This window comes from Protopterus annectens, chromosome 4.part1 (assembly GCF_019279795.1).
Source record: "Protopterus annectens isolate FY-2018-M chromosome 4.part1, PAN1.0, whole genome shotgun sequence".
NCBI lineage: Eukaryota > Metazoa > Chordata > Ceratodontiformes > Protopteridae > Protopterus > Protopterus annectens.
Window position 1 is genome coordinate 927,522,528 of NC_056734.1, and position 15,599 is coordinate 927,538,126.

General features: G+C 37.7%; 1 protein-coding gene across 4 annotated transcripts in view; it reads left to right on the forward strand.

The window, feature by feature from the left end:
• LOC122801123 (guanine nucleotide exchange factor DBS-like) overlaps positions 1-15,599 on the forward strand; it is a 3,406,519-nt gene that overhangs the window by 1,253,158 nt on the left and 2,137,762 nt on the right. The window lies entirely within an intron of this gene.

The following is a 15,599-nucleotide window of genomic DNA, read 5'->3' on the forward strand; positions in this document are numbered from 1 at the left end:
GAGTTTAATTCATATCCCTAGTCTTTTTCACCATCATTGATCATAGTACTGCACATGTGCAGGCTGATGCCTGCTAAGGGGAGCTTCACTCCCTTCTTACTGCCATCACCAGCCAGCCCCAGTTGTGCTTACTGTTATACTTACATTAAAAAAGCACTCAGTTGTTTTCTAAAACAACAATGCCTAACTTTTTAACCTATTCACCTCATGAAAAATTACCAAGCAAATCCACTCCGTGTAGCAATGCACCATTCTCTTCCAAGAAAACTATCTATAGTGACCCAGTTTCAGTAGCACAAAATAGTCCTTCAGCTGTCCATACTTACAATATTAGTCATTTTGGGGTGAAATACAGGCTTACCAGACCAACTTAGACCTCAGTCTCTTTAATCACTATCACAGCAACCCACAGTAACATAAACATTAAATTCTACTATACAAAAGTTGAAAACTCTGCTGCCACACTTCATTGTATAAACACCTATCTAACAACAAACAATCATTTATAAAGGAAACTGAGCTTCTAGAAAAACTTAAAGTACTACTATTATTTGAAAATGTTCAACACAACCCTGGACCCACCTCCAGTAATTTACAAAACAGGGTTCTGACAACTATCTCTGACAAAGGACTAAAAAACATACCACATTAACGCTAGGGGGATGTGTAATAAATTAAACAAACTTCATAACTAGATTAACTATTACAAACTAGCCAACTTAGCCATTACTGAAATATTTCTAAAACCTACAATAGCTGATGAAAAAATACTCACTTCTGGCTGTAATATCATTAGGGCAGATCATCACTTAAAAAGCTGGGGTATCTGCCTAATGTTCACTAATCACTTTTACCTTTGTAAATTACAATTCAGCTTTCATCCCTTCAAAATATCAACTGTCACTTTCAGAACCTACAAGTGACATAAAATTACTGGTAAGAAAATTATACTCGACTGAATACTAACCTCACAAACTTCTCATATTTGATCTTCATGTGTACTACCCAACTCCCTTAGTGACCACCATCCTACTTTTGCAATTTGGGGTTAGGCAACAAAAAATATATGGTCCCAAAGTCTCATTCAGAAAATATGTTGTTAAGCAATGTTCTTAAATAATGTAACTGGAATCTGCTTTAGAAAAAGCACTCTCCTACTCCAAACACACTTTCCTATCAGTCTAACTCATTTATCCCTGTATGTAGGAAAAAATAAAATTTATAACTACCCCCTGGATGACAAAGGACATTAAGCAACTCCAGGGTAGGGTTGGCATATTGGTTAAGATCTTTACCTTACAGATATAAAGTACAAGGTTTGATTCTGACCTCTGTTTTTTTTTTTTTTGGCTAGGCTTCTAATTGTCTGCAGACTGACTCCCTATAATTTACCTATGCACCTATGTACAAAAGAGATACAGCCTTGAGAACAATGAAAAATACAACAAACAACTCAAGCTATGCAAAATTAATCAATTACTTAGGAACCATAAAAAGCATCTGTCCAAGACAAGCAATCCTACTACCTCAAACTGCAAACCAATACTGTGTTGGTCATGAGTCGCTACACTTCTAAAGTCTGGAAAAACTCCCTACCAAGTCTGACTATAAATTTTATTATAGAACTGCCTACATACTAAATAAACATCTCATGTAACCTGACAATTCTGCTGTATTACCCTCAAATTCACACTAGCTGTAAACCTAAATTACTCTTCAACTGCTTCTGCAACATCAAAAACTTACTTCCTTAACTCTAGACCAACCTGCTCCTACATAGCTATGACCATTGGCGTAGCTAGAATTTGTGCCACCCAGGGCTGTCTTTGAGTTTGCTGCCTCTCCCTCTTCACAAAATCATGGTCAAATGCCCTCCCCCCCATATATAGCCTCCCTCCCCTGCAGCCATTCTAGTGTCCCATTATTTGGCTATGTCTCTCCATTTACCATAAATACCATAATGTGCATACTGTTCTATGCTTTATGTCTACAAGGATTATCTGTATTTGGATTTAATTTAAAACTTTTATTTTAAATTTTATAGAACAAACACTGATAGACATCTAATAAATAAAGCAATACATTCTCACAATGAGAACAGACTTAGCATTAAAACTTATTTGCCTTTGAAACTTGCATTCAATGAAACAGCATTGTAACCCACATTAAAATAAAATGCATCTAGCCAGTGGCGCATGACAAAATATTACTTCTTTTTGACTACCTCCAGCACCATACAAGCCCTGTAATCTTATATTCTTCTGGACTAATAAGATGCTTGTACTTGACTCAGGAACATGGAAACATCACTATTAAGAGTAAGTGAATTACACAAGATCACATTTGTAGGGTTTTGATGATGTAATGCCCCCTCAACTTAACCCCCCTCTATTTAGAGGCTTATGGGGAAGAACTCAGACCCACACGTCTCATGAGACCCGTTCAGGTTCATCCCAGTACTCTCATTTTAGGGTTGAAAGCAAACTGTTACCTGTTGGCATGCTTAACCATACCTTTCTAATTCTTAGCACAAGAAACCTGAACAAAGGTAATAATAATAATAATAATAATAATAATAATAATAATAATAATAATAATAATGGGGGGACAAAGACTCGAAATAGGGAAAGATTTAAATATTGTTCTTATAAACATGGAAAGTTGATAAAATAATAGTATTTGATTCCCATGCATTTTTAAAAAATATGGAGTCTAAAACTCAAATGTCTGTCATAATTTATTGATTTCAGTCCTCAAAGATTTTCAAGAAAACTGTATGAGGAATAGTCAAAAAATATGAGCCAAAACTCTGGGCATTCTCAAAAATCTGGACAGCTGAGCTGTATATGTGTATAACTTTTAAGCGCAGTTCCTCATACCTCTCTACATCTCAGCACAAGAATGCTGGTTAAAGCCTAAAGTAATTTGGGAGGGTGGAGCAAATCAGGAACAAATTTTAAACATAGCTCTTACAAAGTTGCTAGAATAACATGTTTTGCATTAACATGCATTTTCTGGATGGCATGAAGTCTGAAACTCAAATGGCTGCCATTATTTCCTAACTTCAGTCCTCAACAACTTGTAGGAAAGCCTCAACTTCCATAAAAATTAGACTAAAAATATGAGGTAAAAATCTGGATAGCCTATAAAATTCTGGACAGTTGAGACATGTGAGTCTTGTCAAACATTTTGGTGTATACATACATATATATATATATATATATATATATATATATATATATATATACACACACACACACACATACATAGAGAGAGAGAGAGATACTTGAGAAAGAGAAACAAGGGATGCAGTTGACAGTAAAAAACAATAAACAAGCTGGCATTTCACCTGTTGTTATAATGCAAGAAGTCAGGAGAATCCTTGTCTATCTGGGTTATTCAGCAGGGCAGCTCTCATTTTATAATGCTGACAACATGTCACATCTACACACTTACAGTGCCATTTTATTTATTGAAACAATATATCCTTTCTTTTTAACTTTCAATAAATGCATTAAAATTATTTCTTCTGTGGTTACAAAATAATATTTTATCACTATAACTGTAAGCATTACTATCAGAAAAACAACATGTTTCCATTTCTGACCTTTTATCTGCTCTTCTGCATTAATTTCAAAATTAAGATAACAGAAGTATGTAGTGTCTCATCTTCTTTAGTTTATGCAGTAAGCTATCATCTTGCAGAAAAGAAGGCTCTATACCAGTGGTGCACAACGTCCGTCCCCGGGGCCAAATCCAGCCCTTGATGCAACATCATCCGGCCCCCCAGAGACTAACTAAAAATTAAAAAAAAAAATGAAAAAATACTATGCCTTACTCCACATACACAAACTTTCCAACATGTGCTTACTTACCCAATTGACTGCAGTTGCGCACACCTCTAATTTTAGCTGCGGAAGTAACTATTCTTGTTGTTTATAACTTGTAGTCTGTAAACAGTAGTAACTTTCTGCAAGAGTTTGTATTAAGTCATGGCTGCAAGCCAGAATAAAGTTAAATGCAAAGCTGATGTAGAAAACAGGCAATTTCATGACTGGTGTCTTAAGTAAAAATATCACCTGTACCTGTTAACTCGTAACGACTTACTATGTTTTGAGGTGGCCCGTAGATGCATTAAGAATTAGTGTAGTGGCACTCCCCACAAAAAAGGTTGTGCAACACTGCTTTAGATCCAGTAGTGTAGTCAAGTTTGATAAACTAGGAAAACCAAAACCCTATTTTGCCTGGCTGAAATGATGCAAGTAAAAATAGACTGAATGATGTAGCAAAACAGTAATTTCCAACAGTTTATTCAAAACAAATCAGTCAAGTGCTTTCTTCCAGGAAGCCTGGACTTCATCAGAACCAATTAAACATTTCAAAGACCCCATTTAAAAAGTATAGGACAACCAATCAAAAACACTTAATCCATACATGTGATAACATTTTAAAATGCCACAAAAAAATAATTAATTTATACAAATAGTAAAAATATGTTGCATTAATAACACAATTGTAATTCAAAGTGCCAAAGCTCTAAATTTTAAAAATGGCATAATAGAAATAAATTCATTAATACCAGGAGCATGAGCAGCATTTAACCTTATTTGCCATTTCATTTCATCTCTCTCAAGTGTATTGGCCCAGTCACCCCCCCTAAAGTCCATATAAACAATTTCTAAAATGCTGAATAAAGATCTTGTACAACTTGGATTACTATTTAAATGTCTAAAAAGGACATTATTTGTATTTTGCTATCTAATGGCGTATAAATGTTCATACATTCTTCTATGGAGAGTCCTCTCCATTTTCCCTATGTAAAAACTAGAACAATGTTGACACATCACCAAAAAGACACAACCCTTAGTTCCACAGTTGCCCACAACTGTTTTCACCCTTACACCAAATTCATCTATATACAAAAGTGAATCCTTAAGAATATATTTACAATAATTACAATGTCCACAACCAGTAGTGCCTTTATCGGACACACCTTTGAACAAAATAGGATGTTCAAACAAAAATTTTAAGTTAACATTAATTTTAAACACGAAGTTTGGATTATTCCCCTAGATTGACTGAAGTTCTTTATTAGCCCTAAACAAAACCCAGTTCTTACATAAAATGTCCTTGACTTTTTGGCTATAACTACCAAAAGTTAAAACCATACTATTCACAAATCCATCAGACTTGACTGTCTCCCCATGAGTGTCCATAAAATTATCCATTAGGGGAATATACCTAACCCCCCAATTCTCCTTTACCATTTTATACATATCCAAAACAAGTTTTTCAGGATAACCTCTATCCCTAAAAAAATTAGTTAATACATCCATCTCTCTAACAAATCTGTAACACATTCTAGCCACTCTTATAAATTGGTCTTTAACAATACTTTTTTCATAGAAAAGGGGTGATTACTACTAAATTCCAAATAATCATTAGAAAATGTGGGTTTCCTATATATAGTGGAAGAAAATTCTTTCAACAAAGGTTCTTTACAAATTGTCATGTCCAAGTAATTGATTTCTTTGTTGTCATGTGTGGAAGTGAACTTAAAATAATCACAAATACTATTAATATGTTCACTAAACTTTTCACCACAACCATCACTCTTCCACAAAATAAAAATATCGTCCAGAAATCGTAAATACAAAGACCATTTGTGTTGAAAGTCAGTACCAAACACCTATTTCTTCTCCCAACTATACATAACCAAGTTGGCAAAAAAGGAGCACAACTTGAGCCCATAGCAACCCCTTGGTTCTGTTTAAAGTATTCCCCTTCAAAACAGAAAAACATATTTTTCAATATTGTGTCCATATATAACATAAAATTTAACAATGAATTGTTTAAAGTTGTCTTCGCCTTAAGGGCATCATAAAATAGTTCTAAACTAGTTCTATGTGGAATGGATGTAAAAAGATCACTGACGTCAATAGTGGAAAATGAACAAGTATCACTATATAATTTCTTTTTAATCCTTGTTAGGAAATCCCATGAATCCTTTAAATATAATCAATAGGAACTAAGGATTCTCTCATCAATCTGTCAACAAAAATACCCAGTGAATAAGTCATACTATAGCAGGAAGAGATGATGATCCTGTATGGGGGGGGGGGGGGGGGTCAAAATACCCTTGTGTGGTTTTGGGATTCCAAAGACCACAGGTATAACAGGGTGTTTGTTAGTTAACCAAAAAATTGTATATTGCTTCATTGATACTACCTTGAAATAAACTGTCATCCAACATTAAACCTATCTTATCTAAGGTTATGTTGATCTCATTCTTAGAGGCCACAACAAACTTCCCTTCATCATGTCACATAGCAAGGATGTGACAATTATAATCCATTTTGTTGACGATGAAAATACCCCCACCTTTATCAGGCTTCATTACCCTGATGTTTTTGTTTCCCCTAATATTATCCAAAGCTTTACTTTCACTAACTGATAAGTTAAAATATCCTCTTTTACTAGTATTGTGCAACTTAAAAATCTCTTGTGTACAAACATCCTCGGAGGATGCTATAACTGGTTGTAGCAGTGGGTTGTAACAACTATTTTTCTTAAACTGCAAGGGCAATTCTACCCGCTCACTTAGACCATTAGTATTTCTATTCTTAAAAATACACTTTAAATGTAACTTCCTGGTGTAATTCTTAAGTTTTTACACCGTAAGTTTGATAAACTGCCATTTTTGTAACAACCTTATTCAGCTGTCTAATTTGGAAGTGAAAGGACATTAACATTCTGGTATCCATCAATGTGTTATCTGTATAGTCTGTAAAAAAAACATCACAAATATGAACTCAAAAACACCAGTTTAATTATTATAGTCAGCTACTAAAGTAGCTTGTGTAGTTCATAGGTTCATAGGTTCATAGGTTCATACTAGGCTATCTGCCCTAGGGCATTTATAAGCCTAGCCAGAGTTGTGTGGCTTTCACCACCCCTTAGATTGAAGAATACTATACCCATTAGTTTGCCGTGCCTCTGTCCAGCAGTGATACAGAGATGATCCCCGGGGTAAACCTACGATCTCCCATCCACTGGTCAAGATTCCTCTTGAACAGAGCCAGTGAGGTGCTCTGTCTCACATGGACCGGGATTCTGTTCCACAGCATAGGGAGTCTCTGGGTGATGAATCTGTCCCTCCAGCACGTCCTATTTATATCCGTGTTGAGGTTTAAGTCTCTTGCTCTTGTGGCTCTGGTGGATTTGGATTTTTGAGGTGGAGCATGTCCATTAATTCTGGGTTGGACATGGCCTTGTATGTCAGGCACAGGTCACCTCTGAGCAGACGGTATGAGACTGAATAGAGCTGGAGTTTCTTCAGTCGGGCAGCATATGGCATATTTTTGAGCCCTTTATCCTTTTGGTGAGGAACTTTTGGGGTCTTTCCAATTGCTGCAGGTGTCGGGTAAGATACATTCTGAATGGGGCATTGTACTCAATCATTGGTCTGATAAGTGAAGAGTACAGGGGAACAATGACCTCCCTTGATCTGGATGTGAATCCCTTCATAATCAGGTGGGCAATGTAGAAGGTCCTCCTAACCACTTTGACAATGTGGTGTCAAAAGAAAGGTTACTGTCAACTTGGGTCCCCAGGTCCCTGATAACCTCTTCTGTGCTTAATGGATTGCCACCTATGTGGTAACTTGGGGTTACCTTGTTTTTACCAAAGGGTATGACTATACATTTTTGGCGTTTAGCTTAAGGCCATGACTCTGGCACCAGTTATCCGTTTCTATGAGTCCTCTCTGAAGGATATCTGTGTCTGATGGATTTTCAACTATGGCCCAGTTTGCAGTCATCTGCAAACTTTGTCAGCCACAATCCTCCTATGTTTGCCTGCACTTCTGAAAAGTAGATGCCGAACAAGAGGGGGCCCAGGACTGAGCCCTGTGGGACACCGCTTGTGACCGGCTTGGAGTCTGACATGGCACCAGCAACTCTAACCCTGTGGGTTCTGTCCTTGAGCCAGTTTGCAACCCATCTTGTGACATATGGGTTTACATTTAAGCTGGTGAGCTTTTCTATGATACCCGAGTGGGGTATTGTGTCGAAAGCTTTTGCAAGGTTAAGGTAGGCTGTGTGAACTGCCTTACCCTCATCAATGGCCTTGGTAACTGTTTCAAAAAAGTCGACCAAGTTCAAGAGGCATGATCTGCCCTTGACAAAGCCGAATTGGGTAGGATCCAATGTCTGTAGGTCCCCTATGTCTTTATTTATGAGTTCCATTATGATCCTCTCCATAGCTTTGCAGACCAGGCTTGTTAAGCTTATGGGGCAGTAATTACCAGGGTCCGTAGAAGCACCGCCTTTGTGGAGTGGGACCACAGTTGCCGTACGCCACTCTTTGGGTATGTATCCTGTGGTAAGGCTAAGATTAAACAGCAGCCTTATGTGTGGGTTTAGTTCCTCATTGAGTTCATGTAGCACACAGCCGGGGACACCATCCGGTCCCATTGATGCTGTGTTTTTAGCTTTAGAGAGAGCAGCTCTCACCTGGGCATTTGAGATGATTGGGAGGCTACACTCTGCTGGGATAGATATTTCTCCTTTTGGGGGGGGGGGGAGAAATTTTCACTGTACCTGTCTGCCAGTATGTTTGCAATGTCTGTGGGTTCAGTGATTTTTGTATCATTTTGGACTAATTCTGAGCATATCTGGGAGTTTCCACCCAGATTTCTAACATAGCTAAAGAAGGCCTTATGATTGTCTTTTGAGTCCTTGGCGATTTTTCTCTCAAAGTTGGCCTTGGATGATTTTATGAGTGATTGTAGTTTTTTACTAGTATTGATCAGAGATGTCTTCCCTTTTAGGGATTTTGCTCTATCTTGTAGTAGCTTTCTCCTCTTGTTGTAAAGTTTGTTTATGGCTGGGGTCCACCAGATCGGGCGCTTGCCTTTGGTGGAAAGGGTCTTGATTTTATTCAGGATTGCTTGATCCATGCAGTCCTGGAGGTGCTCGTAGAAAGCATTTGTAAGGGATTCAGCAGCATGGGTTGTGGTTTCCAATGGCTCAGGGGCCTTGAAGGATACCACACCAGTCTTAAGAAGTGTGAAGTTGGCTTTTGAGAAGTTCTTCACTGTGGTCTTTTTTGTTGGGGGTGGGGCGGGATGTGGATCTCCAGTGAGATTAGTTTATGGTCTGATCTCACCAATGAGGGATATACTTCTGGTGTGGAGCATTTTGTCCCCATGTTTGTGATGATCAGGTCTAGTATATTTTCACCTCTTGTGGGAATGGTGACAAGCTGTTCCATAGCATTTGAGTTTATGAACTCCAGGAACCTTTGGGCTAGGGTATTGGGGCTTGAGTAATGTTCCCAGTCTATGTTTGGGTAGTTGAAGTCACCCAATATGATGGTGTTTGGAGAGACATTTATACTCTCCATTGTCTTCAGGAAGGCTGTGTGGGGTTCCTGAGTTTGAGAGGGTGGCCTGTAACATGCTACAAACTGTAGAGCAGTTTTGCCTATGGTTAATTGCACCTGAAAGGTCTCTGATGCTTCGTGAGTTGCCACCAGCCTGGAGGTGTGGGTATCCTTGATGAATATGGATACACCCCCTCCTTTTGTGTAGTTGCATTATCAAAACTATTTTAATATTAACAGTGTATGCATTCCATATTTAAACAGAAATTATACTGCTCTGAAGTATTTAATAGAAACATACCATGCATAGGAGTGACATCAAACCAGTACTTTTTACAGTGTCCTCACTGCAAATGAAATATGTACAGGGCACATTGAAACTATATTAAACTTTAGAGTAAATGCTATTTTTAAGAGCAAAAAAGACTGCTTTCTGAAATGTACTTCAACTTTCTTAGCACTTCAGCAACTCCTGTTGAATTTATACTGCTACTGCTATTTCTTACTAAAACCACTCAAAGAAAAATAGCTATACAACAGAAACATCTCAGTCTCTTTCTTACTGTATATAGGGTCACAAGTACAAATACTGCATGTAAACACACACACACACACACACACACACACACACACATGCACTTACCTTACTTTCTCTTTTAATGGAATGGCTGTTTTAAATTCCAAGTGTAAGTGTGGAATGACTTTACAAGTTTTACATCCGTGGTGGCGTGCATGCGTGCAATGCATGCTTGGACCTCCTTAAAGGAGAAGATGCCACCATTGCGCTACTAAGAAGATTTTTTTTTAAATTAATTAGTATTTTTAAAGTTTGCCTCCCCTAAAAAAGTGCCTCCTGGTGCAGACCTCCCCCCAGCTATGCCACTGGCTATGACTTTCTTCCAAGGTCATAACATATGCCTTCATACATTGTCCAGTCTCAGAACGATATACACAAAGAATTTGGAAACAACCATACAGGGTGTCCCACAGGGCTCTGTCCTAGGACCATACTTGTTTAGATTGTATTTTTAAGATCTATCTTTTTCATCTGAGATGTTCTACAGCCTATATGCAGATAACTTGAAATTGGGTAAACCGATTGCATGTGTTACGACAGGACATGCCTGCAAAAATCTTGACTAAACTGACCATTTGGGCACAGGGCAATAATATGCTGATAAATTCATTAAAAACTAAGCATATAAAATGTGGGACACATAAATTGAAAAGTGAATATTTAATACAGCATACAATGATTAAAACTGCAGATTAGTTTAAGGACCAGGGTATATGGATAGATCCAGCTTTGAGATTTTCTAATCATATCAACCAACTGGTTAATGATAGTTATAGAACTATATGTTGTATAAAAAATCTATAAAGTCTAAGAAATCAGAAATGATGACATAATTGTTTATTAGTTACATTAGACCCAAACTTGGATAGGAAATAACAATATGGAAACATTATAAGAAACTAAGCATGAGTAAACTGGAAAGAGTACAGTGGAAATATACCAAGGGCATCCATGGATGTGAACATTTAAGTTATTATGAAAGAATAACATATCTGAACTTGTACAGTGTGTCATATAGATATTTAAGAGGAGACCTTATTCAGATAATAGGTCAATAGGTCATTTAGAGACAACTACCTCTAGGAATGTTTGGGGTTATCAAAAAGTACTAGAGAATCATCAGATAACCTATGTAGAATATTCTATAGGAATGAGAAGTTTACTAATTGGTTCTCTGAGACTGCAGCTGATGCATAGAACAGACTTACATAAAAACAAGCAGTAGTTTAGATATTTGTAAGAACAGCCTGGACACTTATTATGGGAACAACTGTTTGGTATATTGGCAGACCTGAAGGACATTAATGCTCAGGCGTGAAATATTTGTATGTATGTATATACGCATGTGTCCACCAAAGACATATCTCTAACCTATAGCCATATCTGCCCTCTCTAAAATACTATAAAAATGAATACCGAAACAATTCCTTGACTACTTGTAAAATAAAAACCTTCTTGTATCTACTTAACATGATTTTTGACCCAGGTACAGCACAGCAACTATGCTAATAAACTTTATTAATACCACTAACCCTATAAAAATAAGAGTCTACAAAATGTTTCAGTATTTCTAGACTTTTTCAAAGCATTTAACCTGGTATCCCATCCACGTCTATTTCACAGACTAACCACATTCATTTTTTGTCAATGCACCTTACATTGGTTATCTCTCAAATAGATCTCAAACAATGAGGTGGCCCAACATCTACTCTGAATTTGAACCCATCCCCATATGCATATTTTCATCAGTAACATATACTCAGTGACTGATAATTGGAAACTTGGGCAATAGCCAGGTAACTCTACGTGTGTACTTTACTGATGCTCTTAATAAACTGCAAGGTACAACACAAGCCTTCAACAAAGCAGAAAATTGCCAACTGATTCCCATCTTAGTGAATGCTAAAAAGACAAAGTTAAGCATGTTTGAATTGGACTCTGCCAACAAACAAACAACAAATGTATTAATCATGCCTGTCAAAAGTGCCGGCATTGAATAAATCACTTATACAAAAACTAGTAGGAGTCGTCACAGATCAGAAGCTCCACTTTAACAAAGATATGGAGCATGTCATATCCAAAACTAACAACAAAAATATAGCTAACTGAAATATTCTTTTGAAACACTACACAAAGACTCCTTTTATCAGGCCTTCTATACTCATCATCCATTCTAGCTAATGTAATAAAAATGTAAATCCTAAAATTAGAGCAAGCTTACAATGGAATTGTAAAATTTCCAGCCAGCATCATCGGTAAACCTCAGCACTGTACAGCTTTCCAAAAGATTCACTTGCTTGAACTAAAACATATTGTAGCCCTCGACCAATTAAAGACACTTCATAACACAGCATATAAACCAAATTAATATCCAACAGTTTACAATGTGTAATGCATCCAGACATCTATAATCTTAAAACAATTTTTTCACAGAAATTACACTGTTAAGTTATCACTACAGAGATACTTTAAAGTCATTTCAAGTTGTTAAACTATGGAACTCCATCTCACTAGACCTAAAAGGCCAACACAGGCCACTTACATTCACTCCTAAGTTAAAAGCTTACCCTACTTCTAAGTAGCACTGTTGCTGTGTCACCCAACATCATATACTTTCTTAATTTTGTATTATATTCCGTCTTTGTCATCCTAGCCCAGCAAGAATTATTGTAGCAGAAATACATAAAACATAATAATTATGTATATATTGTGCACTCAGTTAAGTGCATATATGTTTTACTGTAATCCTAGTATGCGGTGTATGCCTGTTCTGCTGTCAAGTTAATGTATTATGGTTATATTTTGTATATTGTTCACTTTGGAGCGTTTCTCCATGGGCTTCCTCTGACAGTGGGCTTTTGTTCAGTGTGACTAACTGGTATTACAGATGGAAATAAATAAATAAGTAAATGGGGGCAGATAGCAGTTACCTGATAAGATGTGAGCAATACTGAGCATTCAGTGGCAGAATGGACTGTTTGTCAGAGAATTACAAAATTATTGGTAAATTTAAAGTTGAAAAAATAGTGTCAAATGTAGCCCTCTGCAAAGCAGTCAGTATGCATGTAGAAAGTTGACCAACAGCAGCTGATTAAAAAAAAAACAAAATTAAAAGCAAAAAATATATTTGTATTATCTCTTAACCACATACACCCACAGGATACAAGCATCCATTTTCAAGGTCAACCAGTGAGCAGAGTGTAGGTAACTGACTTGTTCAGAGTCACGCCGTTAGCAAATGGAGATTGAGAGGCTCAAACTGTGAATTATGGAAGCGGTTTGTTAACAGTTCTGAGCCATAATCTCTATGCTAATTGCCAGACAAATGGGCTACCCTGTGGGGTGGGTGAGGGGATGTGTCATAATACAGTAAAGGAAAATAAAGAAAAACAGTGGAAAAAAGCTTCTTGCAAATAAATCACTGAGAAATGTTTAGAGTAGAAAAAAGAAGACCACGAGAGATGGAAAAGAAAAAGGTAATGGTGTTAACAATCTAAATAAGCAGAGAAGTGTATTGTGACAAAAGATGATTTTGTGTGTGTGTGTGTGTGTGTGTGTGTGTGTGTGTGTGTGTGTGTGTGTGTGTGTGTGTGTGTGTGTGTGTGAGATAAAACTTAGTCAGATGCCCGAGCAATGAGATATTAATGAACTTCTCAGAAGCATGGGAATAAAACAATCAATTTCCATTTGCAACCTGTATGTGACATTGTAACTGTAAACTGGCTATTTCTTTAAGCACCCATTTGTACCTGGAAACGTATCAAATTACTACATAAATAAGATAATATGAAAGAGTTGGTATATGCAATATGTCTGACACTGAAAAGATTTTAAACAGAAGCATTGGTAATAAATGTTTAGCGTGGGATGACGTACATAAAACACTGGAATATCAAGCAGAAATAAGAAGACAAGTGGTAGAAGTATAGCAACAACTGGCAGTGCCTTCTTGAAACAGATTTCACTAAAGCCGTCTGCTGCTTTCATGAATAGTACCATCTGAAACCCGTTTGTGCCAGGCTGCTCAGTACACTACCTACTGTCCATTTCCCATTCTTCTGAACATGTCCATTCCATCTGTAAATACAGTTTCATGTTTCACGCACACCTTCTGTAAAGATTCCCTTTCCGAATGTATTACATTATTTATCCCGGTTTTAATTAATTGTCGTTTGTTTTGAATTGCAGACAGTTATACATTTTTATTTCTTGCTTCCCCTGCTAAAGCAGCAGTAAAGGCATTTTCACACTTAAGATTAATTTGTGATAACAAACTCGCAACACTCAGACTTGCGAGAGATGCATTTATATATCCAAATTGGAAGCCACACACTCTCCAGCCAAGTCAAGAGGATAAGGTCAACACTTGCACCATACGACATGGAACACATAGCCCTCCAGAACACACACCAGCACTGCCTTTGCATAAAAACCCAAACTGCACACCCACCTTTGGTGAGGCTCTCAATAAAAATCTACCCAAACAGCAGAGGCCTCCAAGGTAGAAACACACTAAACCACCACAACACAACACTAATCACAAGACACATAACTTTCCTAAATAGTGTGCCACTCATCCAAAGCTCCTAAGGCAAAACAGCATGTCCAATACACTAGTCATAGGTTACTCGATAGTGAGGCACACTGATGTCCCACTTACTAGACTGAATAAGGAGAAAGTAACAGTCAGCTGCCTGTCAGGCACTAGGATCCATCACATAACACATGCATTCAGGTCCCTCAACAACAGGGACAAAAATGATTCTGTCATTGTACATGTGGATGTAAATGACCTGAGACATACCTCCCTGGACTACATGAAAAGAGACATGGAGGAACTCTCAGATTATGCAGCCCAGGTGGGTATGACCCTAGTCCTGAGCAGCATCCTACCATCCCCCAGAATAATACCACAGTACAAGCAGAAAATGACTGATTTCAACAATTGGCTAAGTTTCAGAGGTCATTCTAAGGGGATCCAGTATCTGTCTGCCTGGGATGACATGATTGACAGACCTCAATGCTTTGCCAGAGATGGCCTGCATCTGTCACTCCTGGGCTTCCAGACACTGGCCAAGGCTCTTACCACCCCTATAGTGCATTTTTAGGCGGTGTTCTAGAGACCAAATTACCACCATAACAGCTACAAAAAAATGCAATCTGAATGTCATGCTGCTCAACGCTAGAAGTCTAAATCTCCAAATGCACTCACTTGAAGCACTCCTTAAAATGGAGAACATAGACATTTATGCCATAACAGAGACCTGGTTCAAGGTAGGAGAAAGCACCCCTGCACTACCAGGCTATAAATCATTCCATACCTTTTGGCCCCAGAATTTGGACCAAAGCTTCAAAGGCTGTGGTGTTTCCATATTCATAAAGGATGTGCACACCTCCAGACTGGTAGCCCAGCATAACACATCTGAGATACTTCAGGAGCAGCTAACACTGGGTAAGACAGCGATTCAGGTCATAGCCTGCTATAGGTCCCCAACCATGTCTCAAGACTCACATTCCATGTTCCTAAGCACACTGGAGAATATTAAGGTCCAACCTAACACTCTCATACTGGGCAACTTCAACTACCCCTCCATTAAGTGGGAAAACTACTCATGTACCAATACACTTGCCCAATGGT